This window comes from Felis catus, chromosome A2, assembly GCF_018350175.1.
Source record: "Felis catus isolate Fca126 chromosome A2, F.catus_Fca126_mat1.0, whole genome shotgun sequence".
Classification (NCBI taxonomy): Eukaryota; Metazoa; Chordata; class Mammalia; order Carnivora; family Felidae; genus Felis; species Felis catus.
Window position 1 is genome coordinate 130,302,659 of NC_058369.1, and position 27,076 is coordinate 130,329,734.

A 27,076-nucleotide genomic window follows, 5' to 3' on the forward strand; every position below is an offset into this window, starting at 1 on the left:
ATAACATCCCATGCCTCAGAAGATTTAGCTGCAAGAAATACACAGGTTTGAAATACCACTGCTCAGTAAATACCACTATAAGATCCACAGGCAAAGCAATGCATCTTCTATATATTTTTATCTTTTCTAATATCACAATATTCTCCTGAAATGTGCTTTCCTTCTTGTTTTCCAATGTATAATACTATCCTTACACAAAAGTCTCAAGTTCAAGAGAATAAATAATTCCTTTTAAAATTTATTGACGGTTTGATAGACATGTTTTGCTAGCTGTATATAAAAACTGTTTGGTGCACTTACAAGGAATATATCCTTAACAATACCAGGGGTTTAATTTTTCTCAAAGATCTAAAATTACTGTGTCAAAGTCAGCCAAAATTTTTAGAACTGGCATTAACCATGGATTGCTGAGGATCTAAAATACCAGGGGGTAAGGCATATCATACAGTTAACAGTTTTGGTACCGAAATCGAGACATCCATAAAGAGTACCGTTATGAATCTTTAAAATTTAAAAAGCAGAGCCATCCCCAAAAAGCCATTCAAACCAAGAAGACTGACAATCATTAAGTGTACAAAATAGTGATTATTTAATATTAGCATCAAGCATTAACTGTATTTGAAAACCTATGAGATTTTGTTTCTGACATGAAATGTTACTTCCCTAAACCCAAGCTTGAGTTTACTATTTGTTCCTAACTCTCAACACAATTCAAAGCACAAGGCACTCCATCTATCATGTATGTCACTACACTGAATTCCAGGGTAGCTAATAAGAATTGGTCCCTGACCTTAAGGCACAGACGGCCATGAAAACTGACTAAATATAATATGGTAAATGCTAGAAGAGAGATGGTATCTACTGCAACCTGTCAAGGAAGCAATTAATTCTTTTGGGGCAGAGAAAAAAAGTGATATATTAAACCTTTATTTAAAAAATTAAAAAGACGAATACTAAATCTCTTATCTAGATAATAAACTTCAGAGTCTATCATATCAGAGTTTAATCCTCATCTCTTTCCATTTCTGGCCATGTGAAACTGAGCAGATTTTCTGGAAATCTACAATGTAACCCCCATTCTAGCACTCACTAGTTCTGATCCTGGGCAGTTCACTTCACTCTAGACCTCAAAAATTCCTCATCTGTGAAGGAAGTCATGGAGTCATGCTTTAAGATCTTCAGTTTCCCTTCTAATTCTAACATGAATCTGTATTTTACATAAAATTATGGAAAATTCCTATCTCTTTTGGAGGTCTCCATTAAGCAAATATTTACAGAGTACCTACTATGTGTCAGGCACTCTTCCAGGCATCTGGTATGTATCAGTGAACAAAATAGGATAAAATTTTATGGAAATTACACAGAAAATACCTTTTGAGACACTTTTCAAATTCTTTGCTGTCTCCTTGTTCATAAATCATTTCCCTGTGAGGTTTACATATATATATATTTAAGATATTTAACACTGGGAAATTTGAAATAATAATGGACATTAACATACAAAGAGAAATTCATAGACGGAGGTGAATATAGTTGGCATCACCACCATCAAGATAGGTTTCTCTAAATCTACACAGAATCAGTGCCTCTTAACAACCTGATATAAAAGGCAGTAGGTTAGTGAGCTCTCTTAAGCCAGGTTAGTATAGAGACCTCTTTTCTTCCTCACTTAAGCTATTAGCTAGTTTCTTGAGCGCTTACCATGTATGTAAAATTGCCACATGGTAAGAAAAAAATAAACACAAAAACCTACGATCTCATTTCTTTCTCAGAGATTCCACTTCCCTACTTGGTATTTTTCAGCCTTGTTCTAGACCATCTATTTTATTATACAAGGTCTTTATTTGAGAGTCATCTATTATCACTTTTCAAAAACTGATTTATTATTCAAAAAGCAATTGTGAGACATCAGCAATTTCGGGCAGCTGAAGAAAAGAAACCTCACTCTGAGTCTGTCAGGGAACTCAGGGTGTGAAAGGATACAAGATGAGGTGAGGAAGAACAGACTCTCCCTGTTCTCAGAATCACGGTGACTGGAGGAGGCACTCAGTCTTCCATGTTTGGACTCCTCCTCTCCGTGTGCTCTGTCCTTTACCCAGCTACTTGTTTCTCTGTGTGCCCTTTCCCATTCTCTTGTGGTAATGCCTTCTTCGTGGCTGCCACAGCCTCCTGGATTCTACTGCCCTGCCTTCTCTCAGAAATACTGCACACTTCTGCATCATTTTATGCACTGCATCCCTCTCCTTAGGAGTGAAGGTCTTAACGAGGGTTCTGATCAGTCTCCTGTAATGCAGCAACTCTGTGGAACAGACTTCTCATGTCCAGTCCTTCCATGACTATGTATCTTTGCTTGCCTTTCTACTGTTAATGGTAAAGATAATGGGGTGACATGATTTATAAAGTTAAAAAAAAAAAAAAACACCTGACAGTATACGCATAAGGTACGCTTTGAAAAAGGACTATGGCATAACAGGTGACACATGGTTTCTAAGACACACCATAACTGTTAGGCACCTTCCATGGGCTGTTCAGCAATAAAGATACTGTCTCACCAGAGAGGCTGTATATATAGAAACTTAATTCACAAGTCATGCCACGAAGTTAGGTCATTTCTTTCAAGACACAGGAGGCAAGTATATATGGCATATACTAGAAATTTAAAATTCAAAATGTTGTGAAGAGGCGGGTATGTGTATATGTGTTTTAGAATAAACAAGCTCAGCTTGAGAAACTACTCTTTAAAGCTAAGCAAAACAAACATCCATCCAAACAAAACACACTGTGAAATATATCTACTTTGAAAGTTGAGCCAGTCGGCATCAAATATGCACTGCAAAGGGGCATGTCTTAGACTACAGCTAGTCAACCATAAGGGATCATCTCCATGCTGTGAAACTCAGACTACATTAACAAATGACCACTATTCTGGATGAGAAAGCAATCACCCTGGCAACTACTTTCCAAAGCTTCAGCCTCCCAATCTTGCCAGGGAGGAGCAGGAGCACAGCACAACTCCTAGCCTGACGGTTCTGCTCTGGCCTCACATGTAAAAGTTGCAGGCAACTACAAAACAAAACACGGCATAGAAAACTTTGGGATAAACTTGTCTTAGGGTGAATACTTCTGTAAGAGACTGGAGACACATAAAAGAAAGGACAGCCATCTCTTTCTCTCCTTCTTTATGTGGATGAGTGGGCAGAAGGCATATCTGTGATATGACAGGAGTCACCTTAGAATGAAGCAGATGACAAGGAGAGCAGAGAAGTGATACACAAGTGGGACACAGGTGACACAGTCAAAGCACTAATCAAGCCTCATCTACTCCTGACCAGCTTCTACCTGCACGAAGGAGCCTTGAGGCTTTCATACTTTGAATAAGATATCACTTCCTCTGACTCCTGGGACCCCATCGGCATAAACTCTAGGGAGAAGGCAGGAGCTCCAGGTAGGACCACCCCTCCCAGCTTATGCAGCCAGGGACAGGAGTGAAAACTGACAGCCCTTCCCTGCCTCTCAGCAGGGCTCACAACCTTACCATGTTTATAGTCCTGGGGATCATCACAGTTCATCTTATTATTCCCTTGATTTCCCTTTTTCATCAGTTTTCAGGGAAGCTCCAAGGCCAGGTCATATCTAATTCCCACACGGCCCTGTGGGCAGCGAGACAACCCCACAGTAACCAGGGACTCTCCCTCCCTCTTATCTGCTTTATGCTTCCCATGACCACTTATAAATATCTCGTACACAGATATATACATATCTGGTATGAAATCTATTTCTTGGTTTCTCCCATTAAAATGTAAGCCCTCTGAGGGCAGAGATTTTTGTCTCTTTTGTTAATTACTGTATACTCCACACACTGAGAATACTTTCACATTGTTTGTGAAGACTATCCAAAAGATTTTTTTTAAATGCTAGTTTTTGTAGGGAGCCTGGGTGGCTCGGTCAGTTGAGCATCCGACTTCAGCTCAGGTCAAGATCTCACGGTCCGTGGGTTCGAGCCCCACGTCAGGCTCTGTGCTGACAGCTCAGAGCCTGGAACCTGCTTCGATTCTACGTCTCCCTCTCTCTAACCCTCCCCCGTTCATGCTCTGCCTCTCTCTGTCTCAAAAATAAACATTAATATATATATATTTTTTTTTTAAATGCTGGTTTTTGTTTGTTTATTTTTCCTAGACTTTACAGATTTTAGTCTTTTGGGAGTGAAGAAGGGCTTGACTCACAATATACAGAATTAACATATTCAAAACACATAAATGCTACCAAAAACTATGAATATCAATCTGGAACACTGCTCTGAAATGAGCTATTTTGGCTTCTTTTACTTCCATAATGACACTTCATATAAAATATACATTCTCAATTTGAAAAATTCAAAATTAACTGCTTTTCTGATTATTTCTATAAGGTTTCCATTGTTCACAATGTATTTTTCAGAACCAAACACATAATAATCATTTTAATGAGCATGTTTTCTATCTTTTATATGGAATATTTTAAGGCTCTAAAATATTCATAAGCATTCTAATTTCCTAAGTGTTAAAATGGTATAAACAATCATATTTGCCTAAATGTGTTCAAAACATATGTCCATACAAAAACTTGCATAAAAATGTTTATACCAGTTTTATTCTTAATTGCAAAAACTTGGATCAACCAGATATTCTTCAATAGGGGAGTGGATAAACAAACTGTGGCATATCCATACAACGGAATATTATTCAGTAATAAACATAAATGAGCTCTCAAGCTATAAAAAGACATAGAGGAATCTTAAATGCCTATTACTAAGTGAAAGAAGCCAGTCTGAAAAGGTTATATACTGTATGAAATCAACAAAGTGACATTCTAGAGAAGGCACAACAACAAAAGGCAGTGAAAAGATTGGTGGTTACAGGGGTTCACGAGGTGGGGGAGTGGGGTAGGAAGGAGTGAGGGATGAATAGGTAGAGTACTGGGAATTTTTAGGGCAGGAAGGTATGATACTATAATGGCAGATACATAACACTATGCTCTTACCAAAATCCATAAAACTGTACAACACAAAAAAATGAACCCTAATGTAAATTATAAACTTCAGTTGATAATAATGTATCAATATTTGCTCACCAATTATAATACATGTTCCATATTAATGTGAGTTGTTAATAAAATAAACTCTGTGTGTGGTTGGGGAGGTATATGAGAAATATCTAAGGAAATTTAAGCTCTAATAGCCATCCCCTTCCTTCCCAGTCTACCTAAGAGGTCATGAACTCTATGTATGGGCATGGATATTAAGAGACACTATTGTTTTACACTAGTAAAACAAAACACAGAAAAACGTGAGCAGTCAGAATTTGTGATCAGTTTCATTTTCCTGTCACAAATACCCATAAATCTATATACATAAAGTAAATGACTAGTCAGGATAAAAATGAAAATCAAGTGTTGATTTCTTCTGTCTTGTTATTTGTTGGGGGAAGTGGCCTAATAAAATTGTCTAGTTTTCTCATTACAGAGAAGGAAATGATTTACCCCAAAACACTTAAAAGTGACATAAATGATGGTGGGGCGGGGGACCCACCATATATAGGAAAAGAGTGATCGCATGCCTTTTGCACCGTGATTGTTAAATAAGTATTTATTAAAGTTCTCTGCAACTATATGCCAGGGAAAGGGGAAAAAAACACATTTTCCATGAAAAGGAAAAAATATTAGAGATGGTCAGAAAAGTTACTATAATAGAGGTCAAGGAGTATGGCATGCTGGAATAAAGGCTGATACCACCAGCCAGGCAGCACTGTTTTGAAAACTGGATGAGAAGATGTTTGTAAATGTACTTGGCAAATATCAGGTAGTAAAAACATAAATTTGAGGAAAACACTGGGTAAATGAGAGAAAACTATCTTTCAATGCTGCAAAGTAGGGCTAAGTAGAAAACAGGCAATACAGTCAGGATCCCCTTTCCTGGTTCCTTGATGCTCCATGTTCTGCCACTTGCAAAACTGCTCAGGGGTAGATTTTAATTCATTATTTTTCTTGACAACTTCAGTTATTACTTTTGCTAATGCTTTTAAGTCCCTCCAAGAGACAAATAGGTTAGTGAAGATTATGAACTAAAGGAAAATGCCTTCAAGGATGGGATGAGGATAGAATGAATTCTTACACCAAAAAAAAAAAAGCAAGATTTGATTCTACATATTTTACAAATTAATTTCTCCTCTGCTGAGTACAGTGGTTCATAAATCAACTGACTCCTAAGAATGAACGAAGAACACAGGGAAATCCATCAGTGATTTAAATGAACCTATTTTTAAGTTAAGGACAAGAATGGCTTATGTTTTAGAAAACACTGTTTTGAACCAAATCAAAGCTTCAAAATGCTTTCCTGTTCCTGCTTTGTTAATCATGGAGGAAAAATTGCTAAGTACTCTTTCTGATTCTAGGTTCGCTCTGACCCTTTCCACTTTAGTCTTCAGTGAAGACCCCATTTAGTTCCTGAAAAAAACCAAACCCTCATTTTTAGTCACTTCAAATTATTTAATGGGAGCTGCTTTGAACTATCCAAGCACAAGCCAGTCCTTAAAAATTGCTCACATGCTAGAGTTTGACAGTGTCATAAGTGCCTATAAATATTGAATAATGCAAATTGGTAACCTGTTGACAATGCATTTGCATAAATCAAGAGAATACTTGTGTAATAAATTCACATCTGACCTTTTTAACCTTTCCTACTATTGATCACTCTGCAGCTGCTAAGGTCCTAGACTAGGCTTATGTCAGTTTAAAAAAAAAAAAAAAAAAAAAAAAAAACAGGAAGGAAAGAATGGCTTTATAGGAGAATGCCTGAGAAAAAGCTATAGAATGTGGTGGTAAGTTAGTTCTGGGGAGGAAAAAAAAAAATCCAACACTGACAAGGCTTAGCACTTCTACAAAATTCACTTTTCCAAGTCCGTGCTATCTCCACATTATTATTGTCCTTTTATCTAACAATCACAACTCATCTGATGTACAAGGCATCATAAGGCTCCCTGCATTTTTCACAGTATTAAGGCAAGAAAGCAATCCATATAGTTCTCATCAACTTAAAACCAAAGGACAGTCAAATCCTGAGAGTCAGACTAGTAAAGACATAAGTAAAATGGCTTGGGTCATAAATCAAAGGCTAATAGAGCCTGAACACATGAGTCTGACCCGTTAATAGTATTGTCTCCTAGCTTGGTAACCCAAGTGAGAAAACAAAGTGTAGGGGTTATCACCGGTGCAAACACACTGGATGCTGCATCTGATATGAGCTGTAACTATCCCATTGTCCAGAAAACTTCTTACATGAAATCAGGTAAAACTGTTAGCACTAGGACTACACTTCTGTCTTCAGGAAAAAGAAAATATGAAACTTGCACTTTGGGTACATTTACGAATGATACCATGATCAAATAGACTTGAATATTTTGGGTTAATGCTTAAAATTCCTACCAGGGTTTTGCCTCTTTAACAGCAGAGGTCATGCATAGCAGTGCTGTCTCCCACCTACTCGGGAGGTGCTGAGCAAGAGATTCTTAACTGAATGATTAACTCAGCAGAACTCCTAGGATGGAAACTACAGACTAAAAGTCCTCTCTATCAGCACACAAGAGGCACGTTTGCCAAGTATCAAAGAGAATAGGCTTATTGAGTGTTGCTGTAGAGGAGAGGCAGATGGAATGATAAAAGCTACCAGCAAACATGAAAAAGCATCAAACAAAATAACGGTCTTGTGAGATGGTGGCACTCCTGCCACCAAAGAAGTGGTTCTCACTCCACACTCTTAAAATTTTGTTTCCTAGGCCCAGTACACAACTGGCTTATTTATGAAGTCGGAGGTGAAGCCTGCCAATATGCAATTCCAACAAACAACTGAGTTGATTCTAATGTAGGTGTAAAACAACATGCGATCCTGGCTAAACAACCAGGCCTTAACAAACCTGTGGACCGATCACCCACATCAGGTAGAAGTGACACTTGATGAACTATGAAATCCCTTTGAAATTTAAGCGTCTTTATTTCTCTAAGATCGTGAAGGCAGGTAAAGCAAACTAGCAACAACAATACAATAAACCTAAGAACATATATGACCTACTACGTTATTACAGTGTCATGTCTAAGAGACCAAGCCCTGGGTTTAATATGGCCTGGGTTCAAATCCTATACCACTTACTAGCTCTGTGATCTTAAGCAAATTACTTATCTTCTCTAAGCTCCTTTTTTTCTTTTTTAATGGCATAATACTCAGCTCACAGAGAAATTATGAGTAACTTTGTGTTACACACTCACCCAAAATTATAAAGAATAAAAAGTAATGAAAAGGAAAAAATGAAAAAAAATTGACATGGTTTTTAGTTCAAAAAATTATAAAAGTGAAAAAAAATCCTAACTACATATATGTGTGTGTGTGTATAGCCATATGTGTGTATACATATGTGTGTGTATACATATGCCATGTGTGTGTATACATATGCATGTGTGTGTGTGTGTGTGTATAGCCAAGTCAGTGCATATGAAAATATTCAACATCAATAGCCATCAAATAAATGCAAATCAAAATCACAATGAGATACCACTTTACACCCACTACTAGGATGGCTATAATCAAAAAGACATTTAACACATTAACAAAGATGTGAAGAAAGAGAAACCTCCCTACACTGTTGGCGAGATTATAGAATGGTGCAGCCACTTTAGAAAAACAGTTTGGCAGTTCTTCAAATGTTTAAACATAGAGTTACTATGTGATCCAGCAATTCCACTCCTAACTATATACCCCAGAGAACTGAAAACAGGTAGTCAAACAAAAATTTGTAGTGGAAGGTTCACAGCAGCATTATTCATAATAGGCAAAAGGGGGTAACAATCCAAATGTCCATTCACTGATGAGTTGATAAATAAAATGTGGTATATTCCTATAATGGAATATTATTATTCATCCATAAAAAGGAATAAAGTACTGACATATGCTACAACATTATGAACCTTGAAAATACTGTGCTAAGTGAAAGAAGTCAATAACAAAGAACCACATGTTGTATAATTCTATTTGTATGTAATGTTCAGAATGCAGAAATCTATGGAGATGGATGGCAGATTCGTGGCTGTTAGGGGCTGAGAGTGGAGAGATGGCTTGGAGGTGATGGCTAAGGGATATGGAGTTCCTTTTTGGGGTTATGAAAGTATTATAAATTGACTGGACTGGTCAATGTACAACTTTGTGACTAATACTATGCCATTGAATTCTACACTATTATACTATAGATGGAAAACATCCTTCTGTAGTAGAAATCTCTGATGCTCTTCATACCCTGTACCCTTTGGATGGTGAACTGCCATCCAAACCCTACCCTTCCTCCCCATTTTATGTCATTCTAATAGGGCTATCAGGGAAGTCTTCAAACCCCACTTCTGCCATGGAAACTACTCACAAATTACTGCCACTTAACTCTGAGCTGTTTCTATTTCTATGCTTCCTGAGGCCTACTCATTCAACTCAATTTTCTTTTTTTCTAAATTTTTTTAATTTTGTTTAATGTTTATTTTTGAGAGAAAGAAAGAGAAAGACAGAGTGTAAGTGGAGGAGGGACAAAAAGAGAGGGAGACACAGTATCCAAGCAGGCTCCAGGCTCCCAGCTGTCAGCAGAGAGCACGATGCAGGGCTCAAACTCAAGACCTGCAAGATCATGACCTGAGCTGAAGTCAAATGCTCAATCAACTGAGCCACCCAGGCGCCCCAGAAAGGAGTTTTAAAGAAAGAAAGACCTAATTTTAATCTTAGATTTGCCATTTACTATCACAGTGCTCTTAGGTGATTATAATAACAATACCTGCCTTCAAGGATCATTTTTTTGAGAAAATAATTGAGATAATAAGATTTACTCTCAACCCAGAGTCTGCTTTGGATTCTGTGCCTCCCTTTCTCTCTTCCCCTCCCCCACTCACACTCTGTCTCTCTCTCTCTCTCTCTCTCAAAAATATGTAAACATTCAAAAAAAAATTTTTTTTTAGGGGTGTGGCTGGCTCAGTTGGTTAAGCTTCTGACTTTACCTCAGGTCATGATCTCGCGGTCCGTGAGTTCGAGCCCCGCGTCGGGCTCTGTGCTGACAGCTCAGAGCCTGGAGCCCGTTTCAGATTCTGTGGGGACGGGCAGAGAGAGAGGGAGACACAGAATCTGAAACGGGCTCCAGGCTCTGAGCTGTCAGCACAGAGCCCGACGCGGGGCTCGAACTCACGGACCGCGAGATCATGACCTGAGGTAAAGTCAGAAGCTTAACCAACTGAGCCACCCAGGCGCCCCTAAAAACATTTTTTAAGTAAATAAAAAAAAAAAGTCTTTAAAGTTCCTTTCTTAACCAATACTTCTGGAATGTAAAAAGATTTTAATGAGTAGCTGAAGAACTGAAGCAAAAGCATTTTTATAACATTCATTTGCATTAAAACACCTATATTTACAAAGCAACAAATCAATTTTCAGAATCAGCACAGTTATATAAACCTGAGGTCTTTTCTTCTTGGCACTGGAGAACTTAACACTATCAATTTCATTCGCACTCTGATAAAGGTGAAATCAAATTAATTCAAGCCACCTACTTGATAAACTTGTGATCTTTATAAACACAAAAAACAGATTAGTATAGACTCCTAATGGTGTAATTATTCTGCAACAGAAATAGGTACACAATTCCATAATAATGCAAAATAATATAAAATACACTGTAATTACTACTGAATTGTTACACAGTAGATCTTTCCATATTTATGCATATTTAATTAAAATGATATTTATCAAAAGGCTAATGAGACCATTTTGAATCCCATTTACTGAAAGGCTAATGAGACAGTAGAATATGAGCTGTTTATTAACTGAAGAACAAGATATGTGGCATCTATACACAGTAAGAGAAGACCAGAATTAAAAAATAAAATATCACTGAAAGCTTCTCATAAACCTTACAGTAGAAAAAGTCATGTTGGAGATAAGAAAGACCATGTACAACGTCAGCTTCCCACTTAAACTGATAGGTAAATGAAAATGTATACTCTAGTCAAAGGACTTATCTAATGAGAGTATACAAATTATTATTCCATTTTCCAGGATTGCAGTTGTTATAGGCATTTAAATACAAGTCATTTTACAGTTAAACGATAGGCCATGATGCTTCCAAGGCAAAATAAAATTTTGTAACACTGCATCTAAAACAATCTCACATTAGATCGCTACACCTCAGAAAAACACTGTTGATATTTCACTGAGCCAAAAAAGAAAGTTCCCTTATCACTTGAATAGAGTGGAAAGTAACCATGCTGAAAGGCAAGTGGAAATGCCAAGTCATTTTCTCAAAGAATAATAATTAACAATAACTATGTATCTGAAGGCTTTCAGCTTCAAAAACAGAAAATTCCAGAGATATTGAAATGACACATATTATCAAAACCTAAATAACAAAACTGTTTAGTATGTAAATGCAAACTATTTGTTCATCAAATAAACAGGAACTCGTTTTAAGAGAAAGTAAAAAAAAAAGTAGGTCAGTTCAAGTTTGGATTTTTTGGATGAAATAGCAACTTTCTAAGCCAAGACCTTCGTTAAATATTTCCCAATATTCATAAAAAGATTCATACACATACAGAAAGTTTAGGTGAAAAATACTATATATACATATGCTGCATTTGGCAACTCTACAGGTAATTTAGTATTAGGAATTATCTGAACAAAAATATTAAGTAAATTACTAGAAGAGGGAAAAAATAGCTCCATCGAAAACCAAAGTATAATACTCAACATAAATTAACAGGAAAGAATTACATCATTACAAATTTAATTGTTAGGAAAAAGTGATGCTTTATTATTTCACCTAAATAATTTGAAGGCACTTCAGAGTAAAACATCTTCTTGTTAACACTTATTCGATAGTATATTTATTAGTTGTCATATTAAGGCCCTGCCAATAGAGGTTTTAAATATTTATTAAGAAACACCTCCAAACATTCAAAATGAGATTATACTTAATATCGTCAAAGAATCTGAAATAGCATATTATATATTTATTGACTCCTAGAACATGCTCCAGCCAGATAATGATCTTTGGTCAAAGTAAGAGCAGTCCTGTCATGTGGGCCTCCCCACATAGACTGGAAATGGCACTCAGCACTCAGAATGTAATAAAAGCAAAACTGTTCACCTAAGGAGAAGCGAAAGGACTAGTTCTGTTTAGATTTTTATTTTTCTTCAAAATTTTAGTCTCTTAAAATCCAACTTCTTGAGTTAATACACAGCTATTAAAAAGCTGCAGACTTGTAATCAATACCTTCACTAACAGCTATTCCCCAGGCTCTCTTAAATATAAGCACCAGAGTTTTGCAAGATGGAAAATACCCAATTAGGTTTTCCCGAACCAATTTAGCTTGTCCGGCTATTGAGTATTTTGACAAAAAATATATTCACACTCTTGAGTTTGTGAGAGAAAAATTAGCCCTTTAATTAGCAGTAAAGCTAGTCTAGAAATGAGCCATCTGGCTTATCTCTGATATACTCTGAGATTGTATCATGTCATCAGAAAATTTTTTAAATACCAGGCACAATTTGCTAACCTCAGAGTACAAACTTAACTTCGGCTCCCTTCATAGAAACTAACAGACCTGTTTCTCTCAAGTATTTGAGTGGATTCTAAGTGAAAACCATCAAGTTGTTCTCACTGCTATCCATTTTCCATGTTGCCAGAAGAAGAGAATATTCAGCTCCTTATCTGATATCCTTATTCAGATATAAGTAGAACTGGGAATAGGAAAACCTTGTTATCACCCAGGAGCTTGTATTTCAGTCAGCGAGGGCTGAGACAACACTGCACAAACTGTTGTAGCTAATTAACACTGATGGTTAAAGTGATGCCTTTGCACCCATGTGAACAGCTCTTCCGGACTTGAGTTAGCCAGTAAATATGTATTGAGCACACACATTGCACCAGGCATTGGACTTATCACAAAAAAAGAAACAATATAAGGATTTTTAAAAAACAGAAAGATATATAGAGTCTGGGTAGGAGATGTATGCGCGCGCGTGCGCACACACACACACACACACACATATACACAAAATAATAAAATCTGGTAAATGCTGTAGTAGACTCACATGTAAGATTGCTGCCAGTATAGACCTGTGTTTTTCAAAATAGGTATTCTAACTTATCTTGTGAGCCTTAGAATCAATATAATCAGTTACAATCAGTTTTTTTTAACATAATGGATTAAACACTATAATGTACCTCATGAAATAAAACACTGTTTTGAACTTCTGTTCCAGCTTTTCATAGATATAAATTTAGGTATAGACACAGAGATTTAAGTATAGCTGTAGACAAAAAAATAGGAAGACACACACATATACACATATCTTGGCCATAGTGTAAAATATGCTTCTTACTTGGTATGGGCAAAAAACCTTGAAAGCCACAAGTATGTGAAATTTGCCTGATAACTCAAGGCAGGATTCATAAAGGAAACAGCATTTGGGTTGACGCCATATGAAAAAGTTTGTACAGTAGAAAGATAGAAGGCTTCCAGAAAAAGAGAACAGGGTATATATAGGTTGAGTACATTGAAATGTGATTAGGGCTACATGTTGAAATAACATTTTGGATATACTGGATCAAATAAAATGTATTATTAAAATCAATTTTCACCTCTTTTAGCTTTTTAAAATGTGGCTAATAGAATATGTAAAATTACATATATGGCTTGCATAACAAAGTTCAATTGAATAGTAATGTTGCAGATGATGAACTAGAGAAGGAAATTAACACTAGCAGTGATGAGGCCAAAGTTAGGCTACTGAAATAGCCAAGACGAGAGAAGATGACAGTCTGGTCCAGAACAGTAAGAATGGAGAGGAATAGGAGAGAAAAGTTCAAGAGAAGAAAACAAAGTAGAGAAACAAAACTTGGTGGTTGGCTGGATATAAGGGATGAGGGAGAAGAAGCCATGTATCCATTCATTCATCTAAACATCACATTGCATGCCTAGGATATGGTAGATACATGTACCGTGCTGGTTGTGCTATAGTGAGCCAAACGGAAGTCTGAAATGCTTATCAACATTCTGAGCTGGGAATGGAGTCAAGGTTGTTATCACAAACTGAAATAGCACATAAAAGAAGAGGAAGAGTTCTGTTATCATCACATGTATCTATCATCTCATTCTTGGACATTCCTTTATTTATCTTCTTCTATGGTCTAGGATATTTAACAGAATATCTGAGAAGCAATGGATGTCAGGAAAAAGGTCCAAGCTGAAGCTAGAAAGTTTGGAGTTATTATATATAATTGGCAGACAATCCCTAGGAGGGGTTCCGAGCATTCACGGGGAGGCTGTAGAAATGATAAGGGCCATGAGTCCAAGTAAGAACACTAAGGACACTAAAAAGGAGAGAAAGGATAGAGAGCAAGTCCCCTAACAGAGAGAAGCAAAAATGAAGGAGAAAAATCCATGAAGGGTAAAGTCCCAGAAACCAAAAGAGAACATTCATTAGAATCAAGTAAGAAGAGTAGTTTCAAAGAGGCACTGGTAAACATTTAACATTTACAAGTCAAAGATGGATGAACTTCATGAAGGTGATCCCAGCAGAGTGGTGTAGAACACAGGGGAGGCAAGGAAGTAGAGAGGCCAGGTAAAGACATCTGTTTCTAGAACCCTACTTGTGAGCAAAAGAATGATAAAGTAGTGAGCACAGAATCAAGGGAGGGGTCTGGGTGCTTTCATCTTCTTGTTTTGACTCGAGGGAGACTTGAACATGTTCAAAAGCTCGGAAAAGCAATCAGGACAGAGGGGTAGTTTAAAAGGGAAGCAATGAAATAATTAATGGAACAAAAGCCTAAGGAGCTCGGGAAGGAGAAGACCTAGGACACAGGTGCACAGGCAACTTTGACTAGGAGAAAACATCTCTTCCCCAAAGATGGAAGTGAAGGTGGCTAAAGAGATGGCAATCAATTCAGATGCAGGTAAAAACTCTTTCAGTATTAAGGGGCGCCTGGGTGACTCCGTCAGTTAGACGTCCAACTTTGGCTCAGGTCATGATTTCGTGGTTCATGGGTTCAACCCCCACGTCGGGTTCTGTGCTGGCAGCTCAGAGCCTGGAGCCTGCTTCAGATTCTGGGTCTCCCTCTCTCTCTCTGCCCCTCCCCCACTTGTACTCTGTCTCTCTCTCAAAAATAAACAAAACATTTTAAAAAAAGAAACTCAGTATTAAAATACTACTCAGGTTATAAAGTAATCACTGGGCTCCTTTGGTTAATGGTAACCACAAATGTGGGTCCAAGGTGGTTCCATGAATCTGATTCATACCTATGTAGAGTAAATGCACTAAAGCCAAAGGCACAGACTTCACACGAAGAGCAAGTCAACTTCCATCTACTCCATGGCCCATGATTTACTTTGCTCTAAAAACAAAACAAAACAAAAACCCTGTAAGAAGTGATTATCATTAGTCTTAAAGAGGAAAGAAGGGAGAAAATGGAGGCTGATGTGTATCATATGCAGGAAACCCTCAGGTCCCTCTAGGATTTCCACCTGCGTACATCTGGAGTGGAAGGTGTGGGACAGAGCTTTCCTCCTCTCCACATAGACCCTTAAAAGCTCCTTCCCAAGGGAAGAGTCCCAGCTATCACACTGAGCCACAGTTTAAGCCATCTGGTAGAATGACTGTGACTTAAAGATGAGAACCCAGAATTCCCTCTACCTCTACTCTTAATATTTCTGGTTTTGGACTAGTGAGCATGAATGCCTAGGCAGGGTCTGTACTCCTAGCAGCACAGTCATAATCATTTTGTGTGATTAAAAAAAAAATCAGACCTGGAGCTCCTCACCCCATCTCTGCCTGAGTCTCTCCACTTACAATTGAAGAGGTAAGGGGGTTGTACCTCATTGGAGCAAGAAACACAGGTAAGCCTCCAAACCCAAGCCTCACTGTCCAACAACCTTCCCTGGAAAAGCCAGAGATTAAAGGTTACCAAATATTCTTTCAGCTATGAAGCAGCACTTTATTTCCCTGATGGCTTCTATGCTTTTTTATAAATCCATTCTTCAGTCCAGAACTGCAGAAAGCAGAAAGGGTAAAAGTAGGTAATTAAAACATCAAAATCTTAACTTAAAAGTCCCTTACTCAAAAGCCCTTAGTAACAGACAAACGAAAATTTACACAAAGTTTTTCTGCCACATTATTTTTCATTTTTCTTTTCCTTAGTCTGACTCTCCTGAAATCCTCTCTCCTTCTTTCAATATGTTCAAGTCCATGAATATCTATTTCATATGTCACCTTCTTGATCTAGGAAGCCGTCTCTGAACCATTCAGTTAAAGTATCACTGCCTCATCTATGCTCTCATAGGCCTTGCTTATGTATCTATTAAATCCTTACTTACTCAATTGTATCTTCCCTAGTAAATCAGATGAAGGTTGAAACATTCACCTGTGCATCCTCGACCAGAGCACTTTGTCCAGGCTGGTCCCTGCTCTAAGCCACAATTCATCTCTTCGTCCCCTGAAATCTTACAGCACTTCGTGGGGCAGCAACTGGGCCCAGCAGTCCTCCACCAGCAGGACTTTTTCGGAAGAAGGAAGAAAGCAAATAAAGAAAAGAAAAGTAGAAGAAAAAGAGACCTAGAAGGATTTTGTATCATGGATAACCAATCTGAAGTAATCTTACTGCCCAGACTGGAAGAACTCAAGGAGCAATCTTTTGACTCCTCAGCCAATCACTGTTCTGTTTGGCCTGGAGCTATGGGAAATTTTAAATCACAAGGCTAGAAGGAAGATCCACAGGCAGTGAAAATGAGTCATGAAGCAGTCAGTGGGACTGAGGCCCCAAAGACAGCCAGCAGTTGGGGTTGTACCCCAGATTTTCAGAAAGTGTATTTTATACACATATTTTTTAACTGGTTAAAGTATGTTAGGAAGCATACAGATTATATTTAATAAATATGAATTTTCTAACTTGATTAATAATGGCAAAAATGAATTTCTAACTTAATTGTTAATAACGGCAAAGCACCTTATAAAGTACATGACAGCACACAAAGTACTTCTAAACCCTTCCATTTTACACTTGAGGAAATGAAGTCTCAGATAATTTGGAGGAGTTCTGTTAAGGCCTCATTCAACAACAAATATTAAGTAAGTACCTTCTATATGCAATGCGCTGGGATTGAAGCAGTCCTACTTTCATGGAGCTTTTTCTTATGGGAAAGACAGATAATAAAATAAATAAAATACATAGCATGTCAAATGGTGCTACTGGGAAAATAAAGCAAGGTGTGTAGGAAATAGGGATTTTAAATAAGACGGCCAAAGAAGGACTTAATGGCAAAATGACATTTGAGCAGACACCCTAATGGAGAGGAAGAGAACCAAGTGGTTGGTGTTCTAATCTGAACTGTAACCCAAATCTTGGATTGCTACTGCTTATGTTATTTCAAATACCACAATTTGCCTTGAAAGAAGACATTGGGGCCCGCAGGAGCTGCAGCACCAATATGAATGGAGAGGAGAGCCCAGCCAGCAATCCATGCTGGTGCAAAACGTCAGACTCTGGATGTCCCTGCACCATTGGTCTATAGTCGGCAGCAAAGACAAGGAATCTGAAGTCGTCTTCATTGGGGACTCCCTGGTCCAGCTAATGCACCAGTGCAAGATCTGGCAGAAGCTCTTTTCTCCCCTTCACACACTTAACTTTGGCATTGGCAGTGGCAGCATACAACATGTGCTTCAGTGGCTGGAGAATGTGGAGCTGGAACGAATCCAGCCCAAGATTGTGGTGGTCTGGGTGGGTACCAACAACCAAGGCCCATAGCAGAGCAAGTGACTGATGACTGGTGAACCAAGGGCAGCCCAGGCCCAAGTCATGATGCTGGGCCTGCTTCCCAGGAGCCAGCACCCTAATATACTTCATGAGAAAAACCAGTGGGTGAATGAGCTGGTCCAGATGGCACTGGCTGGCCACCCACAAGCCGACTTTCTGGATGCCAACCCTAGTTTTCTGCACTCAGACAGTACCATAAGTCACCATGAAATGTACAAAAATGGGAATCTGAGCCGCCTGGGCTATACCCCTGTCTGTTGGGCCCTGCACTCCCTGCTTCCGCATTTGCTGGCCCAAGGGCAGAACCAGGGTGTCTCTCTGCCAGAGACTATAACCTAAGCATCCTCCTTCCCCAACATTAAATTCTCATTCCTCAAAAAAAGAAGAAAGAGGAGGAGGAGGAGGAGAAGGAAGAGAAGGAAGAGAGGGAGGAGGAGAAGGAGGAGGAGGAGAGGGAGAAGGAGGAGGGGGAGAAAGAGAAGGAGAAGGAAGAGGAGAAGGAGAAGGAGAAGGAGAAGGAGAAGGAGAAGGAGAAGGAGAAGGAGAAGGAGAAGGAGAAGGAGAAGGAGAAGGAGAAGGAGAAGGAGAAGGAGAAGGAGAAGGAGAAGGAGAAGGAGGAGGGAGAGGAAGAGGGACAAGAGAAGGAGGAGAAGGGAAGGAAGATGAGAAAGAGAAGGAGGAGGAGGGAGAGGAGGAGGAGGAGGAGGAGGAGAAGGAGAAGGGAGAGGAAGAGGAGCAAGAGAAGGAGGAGGAGGGAGAGGAGGAGCAAGAGAAGGAGGGAGAGGAGGAGGGAGAGGAGGAGCAAGAGGAGGAGGGAGAGGAGGAGGGAGAGGAGGAGGGAGAGGAGGAGCAGAAGGAAGAGGAAAGGAAGAGGAGAGGAAGAGGAGAAAGAGAAGGAGGAGGAAGGAGAGGAGGAGGAGAAGGAGGAGGAGAGGAAGAGGAGAAGGAGAAGGAGGAGGAGGGAGAGGAGGAGGAGGAGGGAGAAGAAGAAGAAGAAGAAGAAGAAGAACAACAACAACAACAACAACAACAACAAGTAGTCGTAGTAGTAGTAGTAGCAGCAGTAGTTGGGACACAGGCTGCCGAGCCACAGGAATGGCCAGGTCCTCCAAGAAACCTTGATTTGAAGAGGGCCTGCCTTCACATTGGGTCTTTCACATCTGTAGACACGGGAGGCCAGCAGAAAGGACACTGTGTCCCATGGGATAAAGCATGTGAAAGTGCCTTTCAACCGCTGTACAGCTACATGGTCAGTATGATAGTGCAATGTGTTAGTGCTAATCACATGTGGTTTGGGGGGCCTTATTAAGATTGCTCTCCTGATTTGCTACTGGTACCTGGTAGAGACTGAACACCTGCCCATGGGATATCAAGTGACTATGTGAATAATCAAACTACCCATAAAAAACTGGTGTTATCTGACTCGCCAAACCATAGAACTAGATGGGCCCAATAGCAGTCCACTCCCTACAAGACTGGGAACATGGCCACAACTAAGCTGAATGAGCAGATGACTCAGACTACTATAGTATCTGGCCCTATTCCTTGAGCACTTCTCCCGCAGTCGTATAAATTGGCATAAGAAGTTCCCTCTGACCAGTTAATGGAAGAGAAAAAATGATGGGTCTCATTCATTCACAAGAGGATCTACACCGAGTTGGCAAAAGCTAGGTGTGAGTGGCCACTATACAACACCACCACTCATTAGTGTCCCCGAAACACAATGGTAAAGAGAAAACCTTCCACTGGGAAGAACATTAGGAGACATGGAATGAAGTAAGGGTATACACTGATTAATCGTTAGTGGCTTAGGAGTTGCCAGGCTGGACAAGAACTTAGAACAAACTGGAAAACTGGTTCAGTTTATGGCACCAACTGGTCCCATAAAATTTTCAGTAAGCTGCAAATTTGGGGTGCTGCCCTATAAAATTAAGTATATGCTTAAAACTAGTAATCATTTTATGGTGCCATCTTTCCCAGAACGTATACAAGGTGGAAGTGAGAGTGGTCCCTCTATTTTATGTGTAATTAATAAAAATATTGGAAGCATGTTTTCTAAATTTGGTGAAAAGCATAAAATTACAGATCCACAAAGTTCAGTGAACCACACTAGGCAAATTAACATGAAAATCACACCTGTACGTGTTACAGTCAAACATAAAACTAAGGCAAAGGAAAACATCTTAAAAGCATCTAGAAAAAGTATTCGTTACAAACAAGAGGGCAATGATATTAATCTTTTTAAAAATAAGTGTTTTAATGGAAGTATAACTCACATACAGAAAGGTGCACAAATAAATTTGGCATGACTCGTTGCAAAGTGAAGATAACTATGTAACCACCACCCATATCAAGTACAACACTAATATGTCCTTATTACTAGCCTTTATCCCAGCTAGTCATTACTCTTCTTCCTTCTCAAAGGTAAGGATACTAAAGCCACAAATTGTCAGTGGTTAACCTTTAGATAAATTTAATACATGATGTATTCTTTTTGCCTCCTTTAACATCTGTGTTGTTACCTGGACAGTTTTCCATTTGTTTTCGTTGCTATCCAATGAACAAACAGGCCTCATTTCATGACTATACCTGAGTTTATCCACTCCACCGTTGACAGACATCAGAGGTGCTTCCATTTGGGGCTATTAGGAAGAGCGCTGCCATGGACATTCTCATGTACGTCTTTTGGTGTACACATGTATGCATTTTTGTTGGGCTCTCTATGATACCTAATAGCCCACTTTTAGAATTTTTTGGTCCTTAAAATGTTGAGCTTAATGGTTGGGAGGTCTTAGTACTGAATGGAGGAAAATGGTTTCAATGAATTAGATGTGGACACTGCTCACGGGCAAGTTTGGGCTTTCTCTCTGAGAGAGAGAGAGAAGGGGATTGCTCTACGGACATGGTGAGGGATGCCTTTTAACAGGGGGAAATTGCATTGCTGCTATATGATGGAATAAATTTGACTATACGTGGGGGGGAAAAAAAGGAGGAAGGTCTTGTCATTTAGAAAAGTAGTAGGGGAAGCAATGCCCTGTTCTCAGCATTTCAGGCACATTAGGAAGTAGTTCAGAAAATCATGAGCAGGGCTCATAGTACTATCCTGTGCCCAAGTGGGTCCCCGACTACACATTTAGACACTCCAAGAAGATGCCAAATGGTAATTTTCACTGACAGGACTAGCAGTACCACTCCAAACTGTACAATGTTAAAGTGGTAACCAGAGAATGTTTGATCTTTTTATTGTTGTTTTTAAAGGCAAATGTCCTGAGTGGTTTGTTATGGTTTCTGTCATACAAAAGTCATTTCACTCTACTCTGAGTCACTTGGCTGTCACAAGACACAAAATGAGTTGCAATAAGAAGAGCTTATCAAGAGGAGGGAAAAGTACACATATCTGGTCCCATACCCAGGTGACTGTCTTCATCTAAGGCATGATTTACCCTTCCCAGTGAAGTATCTGTGCAGTTCAATTAATTACCCTCTGTCAGTCAGAAGTAAATTTTGGTTCAGAGAGGTGGGGCAAAGCATCAGACTCGACCTAACAACTGTTCCATACAAATACTAGATCATCTGGAGTAGCCGTCTCTACAACAAACAAATCTTCATAGCAGAAACAATGTCTCCATGAGACTCCATTTGCTCCAGTCATTAACTTGTCGTTTTGGACTCATAGAGTAATTCACTTAACAAATGTGAACTGCATACCTACCGTAAGCCAAGTACTTTCGGTGGTCAACTATTTGGAAATGGTATGCAGGTGTGGGTGTGCACAGACATATACACAAACACAAAATTAGAGACGTTGGCCTGTGTGGCCTCCGGTTGCAAATATTCCTAAGCATGCCAACCATTTAAATTCAAACGTGAATGTATGTGTATTTGTATGTGAGTGAGTTTGTGTATATATATGTGTATTTGTGTGTGACAGAGAGGCAGAGAAAAGGGGATGAGGAACAGGGTAAGAAGCAACTCAAGTTACATTAGACAAGGACAGCAGAAACCATGAAAGACTCGAGAGAAAGTGTGGACAGATTTAAAGCACGAAAATGAAGTAGACTTCACTCACTTCTCTCCACGTACAGTCACATCCGCTGCTCATCAACTGCTTTGCCCATATCCTGTGTGCTCCTTACAGGTTATATATAATCAAGATCTACCATTAAAGCTATTTGCAAAAGTGTCTATGCCATAAACTTTTGGCTGACAAGTAATTATACTTTATCTTCCAAAAGAAAACCAAGCATAAAACAACGCCACAAGATGAGAACAATTGATAATGCTGCTTGACAAAGGAGGCAAAAGAAAGAGATTTAACCAACACCTTAAGTTTGCCTCACCATTCATTAATTTTCAATTTGATTTTGCTTTTTTATACCACAAAGCACTTATTCAAAAATAGAGGAACTCCTATATCCATATGTTGTCCTGCAAAAAAGAGAAGGAAATACTATTATTTGTATTTCTTGTTCAAACACTCTAAGAATAAAAGAACTGTTTTCAGAAATGATGAGGTTCCTGCAGATAACATTTACCCACGGGATTTGAGGCTTTTTTGTGACATAAAGTGCAGAGTACTTTGAGGATGGTTACAGATTCAATGGCACAGAAAAGGCTTTTAACTTTGGCTCATTTCCTCTGACCACCATGCCTCCATTCTAAATTATAACCTCTCAAAGCTACAGATCCTTTAAAGCCAGCTTTTAAACTGCCTTTCTTTGGTATCATCACAAAATAAGAACACTTTGTTACTTGAAAATAAAAGCACAAAATTATCGAACTCAATAACTGTTCTCATTATTGCAACCAATAAACAAGGCTCAACAAAAATTGTTTTCGCTAATAGCCATCACTTATTGAACTGCCAAGAAATAGATCCAAGAGAATCTAAAGAAAGATCTGCCTTAACAATATAAATGGTTTCTTATTCAGAAACTATATTTAATATCAGAAATGGCTAGCACATGTCTCAGTGCTATTATTATTGTCCATAACAGAATCTTAAACTAAGCAATAAAATCCTGTCATTCACATCTTAGAATAGTAATAATTTTGAAAAAACAAACAAAAAAAGAAACCACTAAACTACTAGAGAATCCCGTTTTTAATTTAGGAATGTCTTTTATGATATAACCCATAGCAAATACTACCTACTCAGCTGAATCTTTTTCAGAGTCACTGCAGTACTTTATATCCACAGAAAAATAATAATAGGACTAGGAAACATGAGAAGCATCTGGGATCCTTCCCCTTGGTTGAGACTGAGCAAGTAGTTGGCATGGCCAGCAAAGCCAAAACCAAATATTCAACCAGCTGGTTGGAGATAGTAGGGCCAAGTGAGTGACCCACATAGCTGAGAGACTGGTTATATACAAGGGGAAACAAGCAAACAAGTAAATATTTAAGGTTAATGGGAGCCAGGTGTTTCAATGCTGGAGAGAGAAACTATAAGTATAAAAAGAAGGTATCAGTATGAACATATTTAGAAAGATCAATCTACAGGAACATACATGCATATAGATAGAGATGTATGTGCATATAGTGTGTGTTTATAAAAGCTGTATTTTCAGGGCACCTGGGTGGCTCAGTCAGTTAAGCATCCAACTTTGGCTCAGGACATGGTCTCATGGTTTATAAGTTCAAGCCCCACATCTGTGCTATCAGCGCAGAGCCTGCTTGGGATCCTCTGTCTCCCTCTCTCTCTGCCCCTCCCCTTCTCTAAAATAAATAAACATTAAAAAAAAAACAAAAACTGTACTTTCTAATTTCATTCCCTGGTTAGACCTAGCAGGAATGATACTCCAGTAGCAGTGAGCATCTTTAGAACCTAAATCTTGGGGTGTCTGGGTGGCTCAGTCGGTTGAGCAACCGACTTCAGCTCAGGTCATGATCTCACGGTTTGTGAGTTCAAGCCCCATGTCAGGCTCTGTGCTGCCAGCTCGGAGCCTGGAGCCTGCTTCTGATTCTGTGTCTCCCTCTCTCTCTGACCCTCCCCCACTCATGCTCTGTTTCTCTCTGCCTCAGAAATAAACATTAAAAAAAATTAAAAACAAAAGAACCTAAATCTTGGTTTCCCCATGTCTAAATGTCCTTCTCCATTAAAAGGAACCCGAATTCCTTCATAATTCCAAGGCTGGAACAAGAAAAGTATAAGATAAGCTTGATTGACTTTCAACATGATGAACTAAGAACACAACATCATTCTTCTATGGTAATCCTACCCAAAATACATCGTCTGAATCCATTCATAAGGAAACATCAGATAAAAAGAAAAGCATGATTTGGCTGAACTCTTCCAAAATATCAAGATCATGAAAGATAAGGAAAGACTAAGGAATAGTTCCAGACTGAATGACACCAGAAAGCCAGTTAACTCAACACAAAGTATGATCCTGGATTCTGGACTCATAAAGAACATCACTGGGACAAATGGTGAGTTGTGAATGAGATCTATGGATTAAACAGTAATATCCTATTAATATTTATTTCCTATTTTGATTATATTGGGGTTATGTGGAACAACATCCTTATTTTTAGGAAATGCTCTCTTAAGTACCAAAGAAATACTAGGGTATCATGTCTGCAATTTTTACTCTCAAGCCAAAAAGAAAGAAACCACTTCAAAATAATAATGTATCAGAGTAAAGGCTGAGAGAGAAATCAAGTGAGACAATAAAGAGAATATGATGGGACAACTGTAGTAAAATGCCAATACTAGGGGAATGTGAGGGAAGAACATATTAGTTCTTTGTCCTTTTCTTGAAATGTTTTTCTAAATTTGAAATTATAAAATAAAATGTTTTTTAAAAAGAAATGTCTGTTTATAACTGTTCTTATACTATTAAGAAAAGTCTTAACTTTCTATGAAGGGCTTCAATCTGCTATGAATTTAAAAAACAAAAAGGATATGCTGTGCCTAGAGGCAAAATACAACCTACATAATTCAAAAAGCACTTAAACCAAATAAGGACGTTAAAAGGGCTTTTATCATCAATATGTCTAAAAAAATGTGAGCACTTGCCTGATTAAAGGTGATGTATACTGGGAATTATAAATACCATAAGGATAAAACTGCAGGAAATCTCTGATATTCATGCAAGGAAGAGATCCACGTAGACAGATGTGTCTCCCAGATCGACCTTCAAGGACGCCCTGGCTCCCTACCGTCTGGGGGAGTATGGTCAGTGGACAGCCTCTAGGTGCAGAGAATTCAATCTACTGCAGCTGCAGAGGGCAGTCCCACCTTGAGGCATCTCACATCCTGCAACAAAGTTGGGGCAGGGGAGGTCGGTGGCAACAGGAGGCAACCCTGAGGGCAATACTTCCCCCAGAGCAACCATGGTGTAGCCTGAGCATCAGCAGGTCTGCAGGGCAGCTCGAGCTTCTTTTTCTGCCCAATCCTGCAGCTCCTGCTTCCAGCCAAAGCACATGACCCCTGACACACATCTTGCACCCCAAACTCCATCACTGTGTTTCCTGCTGGAGAACCCAGCCCACAATAAGGACTTCCTTTGTTTTTTGATTAAACATAGCTTGGTATGAACAGCTTTTACAGTTCTGTCTTGTGACTGGGTAATGTTCTTTCGAACTCACGATATAGTTGTGAATTTTCTTAAGGTGAATTCTGCCTCTGACTCTCATCCATTCACCTTCTCATGCTGTGTGACAAAAGAATTGTACTTTCCCCTTTTCATGTTAGCCAAATATAAAAGATAATCATTATTTAAACAACAAATTTCCCTCTTATGGTCCATTAGCTCCTGCTGCTTGTTCCTGTAGTGAAATTGAAATATAACAAAACAATTTCCATGGCAATAGATAATAATCTAGTAAATGTGAATTTCTGGCTTAGCAACAGAACAAAATAGGAGGAGATTATGGGACTGCAGTGGGACTAAATTTCAATTTCTGTGTGTGTATTTTTAGTATCGCATTTTAAAACAAAGCAAATTCAGACAAATTCATACATACAGAAATATGAAGAGTAAAACTCTAATTATAGGATAAGTTTAAAAGATCTCAATGATCAATTTGTAATGTTACTCCCTACCATTTACCACCAAATTCATTCAACTATCATAAAAAATTTTACTTATAAATTCAAGAATTCTTACAACTTTTATTTGAAAGTCTATTATCTACTAGAATACTAGCTCCAACTACTAATATACTGCATTATGTTCATTTTTAGTAATAATTACAAACATGGATTATGATTAATATATAAATGAAAGATTTTCAAAAGGCCTCAGGATCTCTACAAAGCCTAAGAACAGACGAGCTGGAGGGTCTGTGAGCATCACAAAAACAGGAGCAGATCTCATCTGATACCCAGTAGGCCAAAGCTCTCTGTTTACCCCCGTGAAACGCACACACTGATGTCCCAGGGCGCACACTCTGTCGGCCAGTCTACCACACACGTGCTCTTCCCCCCATACCTCGAGTTGTACGCTCACCGAGAGTCAGTTTTCTTCCCACACTTATTACCAATTGTTTTTGCTATAATGGCACAATTAATTTGTTCACAATCTGATGAAATATAGTGCAAAAAGGGAGAAATTATTGTAGCTAAGAAAAATAACTACAATGTTTTGCAAAATCTGATAAAGATGAATCACAAAAAAATATGAACAAATTGAGTATGAACAAAGCTAGACTTTGGACAATTAAGGAAACAATTATTCATATCTAAAAGTATTCTACACTCAGATTGCTTTGTGTCTTAAATTTTTGCTCTTAATAACCCAAACTGCAAATGGTAGATAATGCACTGTGTCTCTGCTTTATTCAGTAATGACTATGCAAAACTACAAGCTGTTAAAAGAAAAGCTTCAGCCTTAAAACAAAAAAATGCCAAATAGACAAAGAATAAGTGAGACAAATGTATGAATGCAAGGAAGCCTAGATAGAATTCCTTAATATATGGTAATACAAACACACCTCTCTTTGATTTGTCTCCACTCTCCAGGCAGGATTCCAGCCTTCTTAGGGCTGGCACTGAGCACAGCCCCCTTGTCCTTGAACTGCAATATGTACAGCTTCAATCCCAGGCTAATTCTTCCTGGCTGGTAGTGAAATCTTAGAAAGCATTCTTCCCCTGCTTGCTTCACTCTTCTCTCCTGGCTCTGCACATATGGATTCTTCATTACCCACTTGATTTCACATCCAGCAGATCACATCTTCAAACCGTACTTTCTCTTTGGTCATCTGCTACCTAAGGT

The 27,076-nt window shown here is 38.7% G+C and overlaps 1 protein-coding gene and 1 pseudogene across 11 annotated transcripts in view; one reads left to right on the forward strand and one right to left on the reverse strand.

Annotated features, from left to right (window-relative positions):
• Positions 1–27,076, reverse strand: part of IMMP2L (inner mitochondrial membrane peptidase subunit 2) — an 888,431-nt gene that overhangs the window by 702,890 nt on the left and 158,465 nt on the right. The window lies entirely within an intron of this gene.
• Positions 17,530–18,194, forward strand: LOC102900033 (annotated as a pseudogene).